Source organism: Pelobates fuscus, chromosome 9 (assembly GCF_036172605.1).
Source record: "Pelobates fuscus isolate aPelFus1 chromosome 9, aPelFus1.pri, whole genome shotgun sequence".
Classification (NCBI taxonomy): domain Eukaryota; kingdom Metazoa; phylum Chordata; class Amphibia; order Anura; family Pelobatidae; genus Pelobates; species Pelobates fuscus.
In genome coordinates, this window is record NC_086325.1 from 43,629,728 (window position 1) to 43,644,748 (window position 15,021).

At 40.7% G+C, this 15,021-nt stretch overlaps 1 protein-coding gene across 1 annotated transcript in view; it reads right to left on the reverse strand.

Moving 5' to 3' along the window:
- Positions 1–14,412, reverse strand: part of BCORL1 (BCL6 corepressor like 1) — a 71,517-nt gene extending 57,105 nt beyond the window's left edge. Inside the window, exon 1 of the mRNA XM_063431901.1 lies at positions 14,390–14,412. The gene's annotated coding sequence lies outside the window, so the exon portion shown is untranslated. The remainder of the gene's footprint in view (positions 1–14,389) is intronic.
- Positions 14,413–15,021: the final 609 nt, after the last annotated feature.

Consider the following 15,021-nt stretch of genomic DNA (forward strand, 5'->3'; position numbering starts at 1 on the left):
AAGAGCATTTCTGGGAAGCTCCCACCCTACCTGAGTAGAATGCTCTCCCCAGCTGTTCCCACCTCCTATAGCCTCCGATCCAGTACTAGCACGATATTTAGCATACCGCAATACAAAAATAACGTGGCTCTATCCTCCTTTTCCTACAGAGCACCACAATTATGGAATAACCTCAGGGACACAGTCAAATCTTCATTTAATCTAAAATCTTTTAAGAGATCTATGGCCATATACGTCAGCACAGAATGCACCTGTCAGGGTTGAATATATTTATTACCTGTTATGAAATTTATATAAGTGTGTGTGTGTGCGTGTGTGTATATATATATATATATTGTATTTTTGTAATATTGTATCCCATTGTAACAATGCAATGTTTTGTAGACCCAGAACATACTTGAAAACGAGAGAAATCTCAATGTATCCATCCTGGTAAAATATTTTATAAATAAATGAATGTATGACAGGTGGACCACTGACATAACTGGAGGCTTTACCGGTAGGACACATTTTGTCAAATCAAGATGGAGGTAACGTCAGTGTTACTCTATGGAGCCGTCTCATTCGGCAGCTTAAATTAATACAAAACGAAAACACGGACAAAGAGGAAGAAAACTCCCCATTGCCAGGTGACAGTGATAGATTCACGTCTCAATCAGCTGCCAATCACTCAAACCAGAACCTACCAAGTAATAGACTCTAAAAAAAGAAACACCTTGGGGATCCTGTATCAAAGGGCTTCAGTGAGAGAAGAGGCCTGTTAAATCACAACTCATGTCTGAGCAAGGCAAGAAAATGATAGGCAGCTGCGCCAAAATAAAAAGGGTAAATTTTTGTTCCAGGAAACATATTAAAGTAGTTGTAACAGTTCACCATTTGCTCATTTTAGGGCATCGTATTTCTCTGCCATCTTGAATCTGGTAGTACTAGCATTTTAGGAAAACCTGAAATCTAAACCTAAAGTCGGATTGAGAATTTTTAATAAAAAGTTAAAACTGCCACCCATCTTGTTCTTTAAGCGGCACTGTCACGCTGTACTAACCTTATCGCAATCACTTCCTCTTTCCTACTCTCTCTCTCTTTCCTTTTCCATCTATTTCTAACTAAAAACATAAGGCAAACTGGGCACTACTTTGCAGGGGTGCATCCAGAACCTAATCTCGGGAGGGGCACTGGCAGATTATTTAAAGAAACAATCTAGACACAATAACCACTACACTTTCTGTAGTGGTTTTGGTGCTAGGAGTGCTGTGGCGCCCTCCCAGAGTAAGTAGCCAAACCGTTTAAAAAACAGTTTGATAACTTACCTGTTGTCCCCGGGATGGGGGCAGTAGTGTCTATGTGTGTGATGGGTGCAGTGTGTGTGTATGGGGGCAGTGTGTGTGAGGGTCACAGTATGTGTATGGAGGGGCAGTGCGTGTGTGAGAGGGGTGTAGTGTATGTATAGGGATGTGTATATTGGGAGCAGTGTGTGCCCCCCCCTCCCCTCCCCCCACCACCCAGGACCTGCCACTGCTACTTTGTCTTATGTATTTTTCATACACCTGAGATGTGACATCAGTGACATCAGCTCCTGGCTGAAGAGGCCCCCCTGGAAGATGGCGGAGCCCGTGAGGGAAAGGTTTAGGTAAGTGTAACTCAGCTTTCTCTGCCCCGCACCGGCCTCCAGTGCCAAAGCGGCAATGTCACCGTCGGGGTTCTTCTGCAAAGTCGCCAGACGGTAACAGGGCCGCACGAAGTTTATAAAAAACATTTGGAACAAAGGCGAGAAAATTACTGAATGGATCATGATCAGTGTCAAAAATGGCGCAGTTACTAATCACTAGGTCTAAAAAAGTGCGGAATGTTTATTGGATGTTCTTGAGCATACAGTATCTTGCGGGTTTTCACCACTTTCAGTCTTTCAAGGAAATCAAGTCTTTCTTTTGAAGAATGGTGTAAAAACACAGCACACAGACTTGAACTTTTCAGGGGTATCAGTTTTGTGCTTCTTACATAAAAAAATAAGCCTTTTTTGTACTTACTGGTTTCAAAATTGCACCTTATAATTTAAATGAGTGTCCACTATTCTATACCAAGACTGTAGACACAGTGGAGACGGACCATCCCTGGCAACCTCTATTGAAATGAAAATGCCCTTTCTCAAGTTTTAAGGGTTACTCCAACCACCACGACACCTTCTGTGATTTGAAGTGGCCATTGTGGTAGAAGTCTGTATGAGCAGTCTTTCTGCTTGAAACATTGCACGTTCAGAAATATTTGTATTTGTGTGTTAGGGGCCAATTACACCCCAATACACGTGACTTTGGCAGCCCGGATTGCCTGCCTAATGTCAATTCTGTGCATATTTTACATTCATTTATTTTTTATTCTTTATTTTTGTTGTTGTGCATGAGATTAACAGAAGTTCCTGCAATGCCCCAACAGCAAGTACAGGATCAGCATTTTACAGGACAATTCAGTTGCATTTGAAATAACTGCACAATTTTGAGAACAAAGGAGAGAATATTTGATGAACACAGTGTAGATAAGTCGTTATAGCATTAAGTGACGGGCTATGTGCATAAGAGTGGTCTCAATACGGTGGTTAGTAATAAAAGGATTAACAACAGCAAGTATTTTCTAAGATTTACCCCCCTAGAAAGTTCCCAAGTTAGTGGGATGAAAAGAGATGCAAGACAGAAGCTGAAAGGAGTAGCATGGGAAAGGCATGTAGCGTTAGATTATAGGACAGTTAAGTCCCTTACTGAGTATTGATAAGAGGCAAAAGGGGAGTAGCCATAAGCCGTTCAGTGCCCAGTCCTTGAGCAGAGTTCATCCTATGCCCTCCATGGGCAGAGCACAGACCTGCAGCAAGGAGGTACATGTCATGTCCCGGAGCCCCGATACTAGCAGGTCGGTACATGCCAAGGACTGGGACTGGAGCTCCTGCAGCCCCTCTGGGTCTCCATTGGGTTCAGTTTTGACCTTTGAGACTTGATGAGTCCCAGCTTTGGCTCGTGATGGTTACCCTTTTTGTGTCACCCTTTTTGTGTCACCCTTTTTGTGTCACCTTGTGTTGGAGTGTTGTGTGCTTCATGCTCCGCCGCCATATTGGGGCCCTTGTTTTTGCCGGCGCCACAGGCATCTGCTGCTGTGGGAGAGTCAGCTGTTGAGGTGAGTGGTTCCTTGGCTGCACTGGGGCAGCTTGATGCATCCTATGCTCGAGTTTCCTCCAGAAAGTGTGAAAAATTCTGTCAAGCCTGAACCCGATATCATTCTTTTCCTTAATATTGTTGGGGTGCCACATGTAATCCGCTATGTTGGATGGAACATTAGATTTTCCTGCAGCTTCAGTGGCTTTACCCTTCACTCTCCTTATGTCAGGATGGCCTCCCAGGGGTGGAGCGGGATGTCCCCCGCCGTTCCAAAGGGGATGGGGGGGTAACGGGGCATCTGCTCAGTGCTGAATGCTCTTGAGCAATTTCAGCCTGGGGGAGCAGCCGCCTCCCCCACCCTGTGCGCTCCAGGCCGCATGGTTTGGGTTGCGTAGTAGATTAGCTCCCGTCAATTTGTGTTGAACAGCAGTTAGGGCTAGATTCAGGTAAGTCGCTGGGTACAATTTAAACATGCATGATTAGACTGAATCCGCTATTATTGCCAGCGTGCTGGCAACAGACGTAAAAATCTTTCCCATTGCGTGTGTTTTGTTTTTAATTAAAATCCCCATCATTCTTTCCAAAATCCCTGTCTACTCACTGCCTTTGCTGGCTCAGAGTGTGCCTAAGCTCTGAGCCAGAAAAAGGGGTTCAGTTAAGCCTTAATTTTTTCACATTTTCAAAGGGGAGGACCGATTAGCAATGCCCAATAAGGCATTCTAAACTTTACAAACTAAACTGAGGTAAAGGGTTGGAGTAACACTTTAAGCAATAAGAGTTTGCAAAATAAAAATCACCTCTGCACATATAGGTTGGGACATCTAGGCCCTATAACATCTTTTTTCAGAGCTCATATCATAATTGCTAGATTTCTATACTCCTCCTTCCTGAGACAGCGTTTTAAAAGAGGAAGAAAACCGACACAGACAAACGACAAAAAGTGGTCAGAGGAGATTACAAACCAGATCAGGAGGAGGTAAATGGAGTTGAGGTGGGAGCATATTTTTAGCCATTTTAGGGACTCTAGGCAGGCGGTGTGCCCTTATTTCTTTGTACATTTGTCACAATGTAATTCTTGGGGTAAGATCCTTGTCAGTGGCTGGTTATGGTTACCAAAACCAGCTTTTATCAATAGTGACATATTTGAGGAGGTTACCTTTTTTTTTTACATTTGTGTATCTAACAATTGAAGTAACTGACTGGTGGTTAACATTGGTGGTTATATTGTTTTCTTTTTTGTTTTTATATAAATCAGAGTAACAATAATAAAATGGAGATAGAGGCTGTTGGAAATGAGAAGATGTGGGTTGGTGCCCTGATACATAAGTTAACAGTTAATCAATATTAAAATCAATGTAAAGGTTGTCACTGTAAAGTTAGTACCTTGAATAACGACTCTGAAGAATTGTCACCAAATTCTTTGTGTATCTGACATACAAGGTGGTACCAGTGCTGCATTATGCATGGCCACATTTTCATCATAGATTATAGATGGCAGAGGCATACTTACCCAACTAAAGCAGAAAAAAGGTCTGTATTTGGATGACACGTGATCTGGTCTTGACGCTTTTCAGACCGCAAATCCAGGCCTGTATCCCTTACTTAATTACCCTAGCGACATAATACATATGTAGAATAGTCAGTATCAGCTGCCTTGGGAGGGACTGTGTAAAAATTTCATAACCATCAAATTATTATGCATGCAAGCAAGATGTATCATCTGCATACATCATTTCTACTCCAAGCAGGTTTTGTAAAGCAAGGATGAATGGAACGACGTTCAGCCAATGTGTCTAAACCCCTAATCATTCTACGTGAATACGCTATGCAGGTAGGACAAGGCAAATGCAAGAGTCAGGTAGGCACAGCTAAGGATATTTAAATGCTGGCATTTAACCTCCTGTGCAACTGTTACTTATGAAGGTCTATGAACGTAACCTTAATCTTTCGACTAAAATAGGCAAGCTCCCAATCTTACATAGGGAGTTTGATATCTCCACGATATCTCCACCATGTTATTGCTTAACCTAGAGGTTTACAAGTATGCAAATGTCTACTAATAAAAGGGTACTGAAAAATGTATAGTTATACGGCTTATACAGTTATACAGCATTTCTAGAAACACTTAACTTGGGGTAGTTTGGTATTACTGTCCTCCTATGCTCCAGTTTATAAGACAGTAAGTGATTGCCCATCCCCACTTGAGAGATAGAGACTCCAGACAGTAAGTGATTGCCCATCACCACTTGAGAGATAAAGACTCCAGACAGTAAGTGGTTGCCCAGATCCTGTTGCCCTCTCTTGTTGTCTCTAAAGGCTTCTCATAATACCAGTGATATATATATATATATATACACACCTGCTTGAATTCTCAAACTTTGACTTTATTATGTATATTAATCGATGCCAACACTGTAAAAAAAAAAAAAAAATTTACAAAAAAGGAATTTGCAAGTATCAAAACATAATTTTGATCAAGTCCATGTTTTTCTTTGTATTATATGCCATATGGCACCTGACAGCCTCTTTCTATGATGTAGAACCTAGCACGGTTTAGCATGATGTTACATAGTAGTTTTCCCCTATGTGTTCAGCCTTGATGCCAAACTTCATGGGGTAGCAATGGGATATCATTTGTACCTACGCCATCCCTAAATTCAAAATCCCTGTGCAGTGCAGAAAGTGGTTTGCCGTTTAAAACTCTAAAATTACATTTTAATGTACAAGTCCTTTAAATATACGAGTGGATTTAAACGAGCATAAAAAACAAACTTTGCAGAGAATGATAATGGCTACAACCAGAAAGAATGCTCCTTTTCAATCAGAGATCGTACTATCGTGCGCGATCTATGGATTTATATAGTGCATAAACAGAGCAGGTGTCTGGAGCAGGAAATAACATTGAAAATAAAGACTGTATTATTTGGATGTGAACGAGCAGGCTACACAAGCTAATTGATTCTTGGTTGAAATCAGTTTTTTTTTTTTTTATGACCCGTTTGACACTGAATACGACATTTTCCCTTTTATCTCCTCTGTCCACACAGTCTGCCATTTATTGTCATCATTATACATTTCTAGTGGACGGACACATACCACAGCGTCGACAAACAAAACTACAGGTGTGCAGTAACATGGTTAGACGTAGAAAACCAAACATATAACCTTTAAATAAAATTAACCTTCATTTTACCTTTTGCTTCTTTGTAGAACGATGCTGTTTTGTGCAGACTGTTGTCTGAGCACTGGCTGAGTACACAATGTACAGCAAGACAGCTGTACGGCCATCATTTTCATTGCAAGCTCATTTAGAGGCAAAACTGGCATTAGATAGCATGTTAGGGCCACAGTTATGTGTAAAAGAAAAAAATTAAAGTGACAGTGTTGCTTTAAGCTGCCTAATTTACTTACGTAAAAAGTGGCAGAGCACAGCTGAGCAGTTTCTTCCTTTAATATTATTAATTATAGCCAGCATGGAATATTTTTTTTTCAAATTAGGAGATTGTGGTTTACAATGTGAAATGTACTTTTCATTTCCAACAATTCACATTTGTATATTAAAAAAGGGTGGGGGTCAAATCCACCCACCCTACAATGGCCCTTTAAGGCGAAGTCCCTCTGGTTATAAGCTAATAAACCGTATCCGTTACGGACAGGCTCTTTCTGGACATTGATATGAATGTATAAATGCTCAATGACATCATACATGTCACCAAACTGGAACTAAAAATGGGACCACGACGTGAGCGAGAATGCGCCATCTGCATTTGTCTTGCAGCTCATTTCTCGTTACCGAACCAACAAATGAGGAACAAAAATATGATAGAACACTTGCACCTCAAACAATTACAATAATATTCTAATGCCCGGCCTCCTCCAACCCCTCATGCCTGAACGCTAACAGTGCAGAAAGGTCCGTTTAATAATAACTTGTTTGAACAGTTAATATCAAGAACAGAGAATGGATGTGCACTATTTGCAGCTCGTACTGTGTAAATGGAAAGCATTCACATTCAGTGTCGGCTGGGACAGGCCAGGGTGTGTAAGGGCGTATCTGAACTGCTCTGTACAAACGTGGTGAATACAGGAGAAGTGCTTCTCCTCCAGTGGTTATGCAAAGTGCCTGCCCCTCGCATGTCATCTTGCTGTGTGGTGGATCACTCGCTCAGAGAGGGAAGTACAGACCCTCCTTTGTGGCCAGCTTTGCACCCTCCCCTCCTGTGTGACAATCCGCTGCCTACAAATACTGACATAGAGCATTAAACAAGGCTCAGCGCAGAAAGACCTGGCACCCTTTCATAGAGAATAGCAGAGCAGAGCACTCGAGTCGTTCACAATGATCCGTGTTAGATCGCACACACATCAGAACTCTGCATCCTCTATAGCAGATCGCTCACGGCCAAACCTAATGAGTTCCAGCAGGATGAGCCCAATTACCCAGTCCTCAAATTGCCTGTTGTGCAAAGGGTTAAAATAAATATATATATAAAAAAAATTGCAGGTTTTAACCTTTAAATCTTTACTAAAATCAAAATGTTAGTAAGCATGCAATTAGAGTAGGGAAAAAAGACAAGTATGGTAAAATGCAGAGGGGGAACGGACGGAAGGGGCATGACAAATGAATGGCAATCTTTAGTATAAAATAGTCACGGTGTGACTTTCGTGCATTCAGAGAATGTTTCCAAATTAGCACTACTTTGCCTAAATTTTGTTATTTGGTTTTCAATTCACTAGGGAACTACCTATGATTTGATGTGACGAGTGCAGGCGTACCCATTCAGCAACAGCCACAAACAGAAACCTGTTCAGTGACACTCATTGTCATATGGATCAATAAAGAAATTGGACCAGGCATTTGAAGGCAGCTAGGGCAGATTTATTAGGACAGTCCATGTAAAATCTTGGCTTTAATAAGGAGCCCTTCTCGTCAGAGTGGAAACATTGCATGGGCTATTCTCATAAATCTGCCTGAACCATCTTCATCTTCATGTACCCAGTCCATTTTATTATGGATATTGTTTTGCTGGGCTTCTTCGGCCCTGGTCTGAAGGCACTTTGGATGATATTCTGAAACGTTTGCCATCTCATCCATATTCATTGTCATATGAAGTCGAAAGGGAGCCCTACAAGGTCGCATATCAGCCAAAAACAAGGCTCTCGCTGCAGCCAATAATAAGGAGAAGAGACAGTAATCAGTGTAAAAAGACAAGAACAGGCTTTTTTTAACATTAAATTAAAAATCCAGGCTGGATCTGACCCCTCCTACCTTTTGTAATCCAGTATTATCCAGAAAAATGAATTAATTGCAAATTAGAATGTTATCATTGAATATGGGAGGAGCACAAACAAGGATACACTTCAGTTGCTAAGCTGATTTAACCACAATCTTCCAGTGAAAAGAATGCCACAACAGAAGGGCAATCGGCAGGCAATCATGGAGGGACGAGAACAAAATGGCAGCACTGGGATATTGAGATACAACAGCCAGAAAAGAAGATAATAAATATATATATTTATATATATTTTTTTTTTTTTTTAAAAGGCAAGGGGGAGGGAGTGGGAAGTATCATAAAGATATAAGAGGAATAAGGAAAGAAAACCTGAACGCTAAAAAAAAAATATTTAAAAAATAAATAAAATGCACAAAAGTAATCAGCCACACAACCATATCTAACTTGGCACACTCACACGCTAAACTGCAAACACATAAAAAATACACTCCAGGTCCCTAAAGCACTTCAGCTTGTTGAAGTTCTTTATGTGGAGGAGTGCGTTTGGTTAGATTAATTTGGGATGGGGAACCATTACATATGAAATGGTAGACTTTTTTTATTCCGAAAGGTTTCACCTTCTTGAGTAAGTGGAAGTGGCACTATCTAGAGCAGGTGTGTCTAACCAGTGGCCCACAGACCACATGTAGGTTGCTGGGCAGCAAGGGAGGCAGGGAGCTCATTACTTGCTGTGCGCTTTCTGCACAGCTCCCTCGAGCCGGCAGCTGAGATATAACATCATCCCGGGCATCGGCATCACTACTGTGCGCAAGAGGGACCTGGGTGAGAAGAGCACAGTGATCCCATCACAGCAGCATCCACTGGCCACCAGGGAGAGGATCCACTGTCCAGCCCTCCCAGAGCAAGAAAGGGAGCCTGGGTGGACCTCTTAATTACTAAAATGTGTGTATGAATGATATTTGTGTGTGTGTGTGCCAGCAATTATGTGTGTATGTGATTGTGTGTCTGTGACTGTATGTGTGTGGGTCTGTAATTTAATGTGTGTGGGTCTGTAATTGAACGTGTGTCTATATACGTTTGTGATGGATGTATGTATAGGTCTGTGTATCTGTATATGTATACACGTGTATGTGTTTAATCGATATCTTCCTAATTTGGTATCCTTAAATATGGCAAACCCCATGAGGATAACAAATAAGGGAGTTATCTACTAAACAAATAAAATATAAAAATTAAGAAATGGGCTTTTGAAGTTGTATTACCGTATATACTCGAGTATAAGCCGAGTTTTTCAGCACATTTTTTGTGCTGAAAAACCCCAACTCGGCTTATACTCGAGTCAATTGTCTGTATTATGGCAATTTGCATTGCCATAATACAGACAGGGGCTGTGGGGCTGCAGAGAGATGTTACTTACCTTTCCTGCAGCTCCTGTCAGCTCTCTCCTCCTCCGCCGGTCCGTTCACCTCTTCTGTCAGCTCACAGTGTAAATCTCGCGAGAGCCGCGGCTCTCGCGAGATTTACACTGGGAGCTGACCGAGGTGCTGAACGGACCGGCGGAGGAGGAGAGAGCTGACAGGAGCTGCAGGAAAGGTAAGTAACATCTCTCTGCAACCCCCACAGCCCCCTCCTACACAGTGCCCATCCACTGGACCACCAGGGAAGGAGAGCCCCCCTCCCTGGCCAGCTAGCAAGCAGGGAGGGGGGACAAAAAAAAATGTATGTATATTAATAATAAATATGTAATATTTAATATGTAAATATGCAATATGTAATAATATGTAATAATGTATGTATATTAATATGTAATAATGTATGTATATTAATAATAAATATGTAATATTTAATATGTAAATATGTAATATGTAATAATAATAATAAAAAAATAAAAATAATACAATAAAATAATAATAAAATAAAAAATAATAATAAAATAAAAAAATGTAATGAAACAAAAATAAATATTAAAATAATAATAAAAAAATAAAAATGCCCACCCCCCACCAAGGCTCTGCATCACACTCTGCATTACACACACACATACACACACTGCACTCATACACACTGCATTCATACACACAGCATTCTCATACACACACACTGCATTCATACACACACACACTGCATTCATACACACACACTGCACTCATACACACAGCATTCATACACACACGCTGCATTCATACACACACACTGCATTCATACACACGCTGCATTCATACACACGCTGCACTCATACAAACACACACACTGCACTCATACACACAGCATTCTCATACACACACAGCATTCATACACACACACTGCATTCATACACACACACTGCACTCATACACACACTGCACTCATACACAGCATTCTCATACATACACACTGCACTCATACACACAGCATTCTCATACACACACACTGCATTCATATACACACACTGCATTCCTATACACACTGCACTCATATACACACTGCACTCATACACACACTACATTCTCATACACACACACTGCATTCTCATACACACACTGCATTCATTATATATACACACTGTAAATAAATATTCAATTAATATAATTTTTTAAGGATCTAATTTTATTTAGAAATTTACCAGCAGCTGCTGCATTTCCCACCCTAGTCTTATACTCGAGTCAATAAGTTTTCCCAGTTTTTTGGGGTAAAATTAGGGGCCTCGGCTTATATTCGGGTCGGCTTATACTCGAGTATATACGGTATATAAATTCATTATATTATATATTTTATGTGCAGCCCAAGACAATTCCTCTTCGCACAATGTGGCCCAGGGAAGCCAAAAGGTTTGATACCCATGATCTAGAGATAAAGCAAGTTGGAAAACCTACAGTTTTATATCAATTAATAAGGAATTAATAAGGCCCAACAAGGAGAGGGAAAGAGGTTTCCATCGGTCTAGGTCAGCACAGCTGGTAAATTCAGTTTGTACAATGCTAACAAATACAGGGGAATATTAACTCTGAAATATATGATCAATGTTGGGGACCAAGTTAGTGAAAGAGAGGGGAGGGTAGGGTGGGTGGAGATCCTATCGCTCGTCAAAGAACTGTTTTGTTACAATTAATTTCAAAACCAGCCATAGTAGGGGTCTATTAGGTTAAACAATGAGGACAAGGAGAGAGCAGGGCTTGACGTGAATTAATGTCATCTGCAAAGGCTGACACCCTTAAAGTGGAATTGTGAATTAAGATAATGCTATGATAATTAGGAAGCCATTCCACTCTCTCAGCAGTGGATCCACTGCAATTTTAAGTAAGAGGTAATAAGGGACAGCTCTGTCTCACTTCCCTCTGGGGGGTAAAATATGTGGAGTCAAGGTAATGCAAGTTTGGGGTGTAGATTACAAATTCTGGATGAAGGCAACAAACGTATACCCAAAGTATCTTAATTTAAAGACTTTAAAGTTGTGGCAACTGTGTAGAGCTTTTCCTATATCTCAGCTGATTAGTGAAAGAAAGAGTTACTATGCCAAAGCTTTCCTCACCCTGACAAATGTTGGGAAGGATATCTGCAGGCAAAAGACTATGCAATTCCTATCGGGTTTGGGAATGTGAACAGTCTAGCTTGTACAAATAAAATACCCTGGTATTATTTCAATGGTCTTTTTTCAGTTAACAAACTGTCAGAAAACTGTTGGTCATAAAGTTACTAAAATGTACTACGTACAGTTGCAAGAAAAAGTATGTGAACCCTTTGGAATGATATAGATTTCTGCACAAATTGGTCATAAAATGTGATCTGATCATCATCTAAGTCACAATAATAGACAATCACAGTCTGCTTAAACTAATAACACACAAAGAATGAAATGTTGCCATGTTTTTATTGAACACACCATGTAAACATTCACAGTGCAGGTGGAAAAAGTATGTGAGCCCCTAGACTAATGACATCTCCAAGAGCTAATTGGAGTGAGATGTCAGCCAAATGGAGTCCAATCAATGAGATTAGATTGGAGGTGTTGGTTACAGCTGCCCTATAAAAAACACACACCAGTTCTGGGTTTGCTTTTCACAAGAAGCATTGCCTGATGTGAATGATGCCTCGCACAAAAGAGCTCTCAGAAGACCTACGATTAAGAATTGTTGACTTGCATGAAGCTGGAAAGGGTTATAAAAGTATCTCCAAAAGCCTTGCTGTTCATTAGTCCACGGTGAGACAAGTTGTCTATAAATGGAGAAAGTTCAGCACTGCTGCTACTATCCCTAGGAGTGGCCGTCCTGTAAAGATGACTGCAAGAGCACAGCGCAGACTGCTCAATGAGGTGAAGAAGAATCCTAGAGTGTCAGCTAAAGACTTACAAAAGTCACTGGCAAATGCTAACATCCCTGTTAGCGAATCTACAATACGTAAAACACTAAACAAGAATGGATTTCATGGGAGGATACCACAGAGGAAGCCACTGCTGTACAAACAAAGCATTGCTGCACGTTTACAGTTTGCACAAGAGCACCTGGATGTTCCACAGCAGTACTGGCAAAATATTCTGTGGACAGATGAAACCAAAGTTGAGTTGTTTGGAAGAAACACACAACACTATGTGGGGCGAAAAAGAGGCACAGCACACCAACATCAAAACCTCATCCCAACTGTGAAGTATGGTGGTGGGGGCATCATGGTTTGGGGCTGCTTTGCTGCGTCAGGGCCTGGAGGGATTGCTATCATCGAAGGAAAATTAATTCCCAAGTTTATCAAGACATTTTGCAGGAGAACTTAAGGCCATCTGTCTACCAGCTGAAGCTCAACAGAAGATGGGTGTTGCAACAGGACAATGACCTTTACAGTTCTGTAAAGAGGAATGGTCAAGAATTACTCCTGACCATTGTGCACGTCTGATCTGCAACTACAGGAAACGTTTGGTTGACGTTATTGCTGCCAAAGGAGGTTCAACCAGTTATTAAATCCAAGGGTTCACATACTTTTTCCACCTGCACTGTGAATGTTTACATGGTGTGTTCAATACAAACATAGCAACATTTCATTCTTTGTGTGTTATTAGTTTAAGCAGACTGTGATTGTCTATTGTTGTGACTTAGATGATGATCAGATCACATTTTATGACCAATTTGTGCAGAAATCCATATCATTCCAAAGTTGGCTGACATCATCAAAAGTGGTGATCTCAGCCACGGGACCAGGCATGGCCAGCCGTGTTGAGAATGGAGCAGCTTGGCAGAAAAGGTATCATCTCTGGGGGGCAAGAAGGGGGCCAGGAACCTAATACTGCATTCCAGCACTTTAGTGTCAGGAATACATGTTTGTATTCCTGACACTATTATGTTCCTGTAAACTGTAAAAATACAGATTATGCTCATAATGAAAAAGCAGAAAATATTAAAGGAACACTATAGTCACCTAAATTACTTTAGCTAAATAAAGCAGTTTTAGTGTATAGATCATTCCCCTGCAATTTCACTGCTCAATTCACTGTCATTTAGGAGTTAAATCACTTTGTTTCTGTTTATGCAGCCCTAGCCACACCTCCCCTGGCTATGATTGACAGAGCCTGCATGAAAAAAGAAAACTGGTTTCACTTTCAAACAGATGTAATTTACCTTAAATAATTGTATCTCAATCTCTAAATTGAATGTTAATCACATACAGGAGGCTCTTGCACGGTCTAGCAAGCTATTAACAAAGCAAGGGTTAAGAAAATCTTAATTAAACAGAACTTGCAATAAAGAAAGCCTAAATAGGGCTCTCTTTACAGGAAGTGTTTATGGAAGGCTGTGCAAGTCACATGCAGGGAGGTGTGACTAGGGTTCATAAACAAAGGGATTTAACTCCTAAATGGCAGAGGATTGAGCAGTGAGGCTGCAGGGGCATGTTCTATACACCAAAACTGCTTCATTAAGCTAAAGTTGTTCAGGTGACTATAGTGTCCCTTTAATACTTTTGCATGATGGAACAATACAAATGGCAGCTAGAAATAGGTTTTCAGTTTAATTTACTAGAGAAGTACAGAAATTAGGAAAATATGCATGCAATATTACTCACGTGGATCTGAGCACTTTATAAGCTCTAAAGCAGTGGTTGTTGGTAAAACAAAAGAGCAATGGATCCGTCCTGTGGTATGTTTATAGAACCCCTCGATACAGGCAGTAAATCTGTGAAAGATACCATGTTACAGTTAAATAGTTTGAAATAAAATGATCCAATGTTAAAGAAAGAATAAGTGGAAATGTAACTGCTATCGTGCTTATGTTGCCCAGTGTGTCCTGACACAAGCTTCCTAGTATATTGCCAAACAGTTTATTAAGTGTTATATGGGGTTCATTCCAGCATCCAGAGACAAATTTACTGCATACACAAGGCCTACTTGGTCTGTCAATGACTAGGTTCCTGAGTGGGATGACCCACAGTATGCATCTAGATCTGTTTTCTATTATTTCGTCCTCCCAATCAACGTTTCGTCCCGGTTAGAAAGGAGATGCAGTTAGGATAGTTGATTTTGTATGGACTCTTGGCAGAACAGCTCAAATTTAGATGTTGTAGATACAAAAAGAGTTTCGTACAATACAATGCAATATGAATAATGGAGTATCTGTAAACCGGATCTTTCATATTTTGCAAAAACTTCCCAAAAATACCCGGTGTGGGTCAGGTGGCTTCCAGATGCAGTGGAAGAT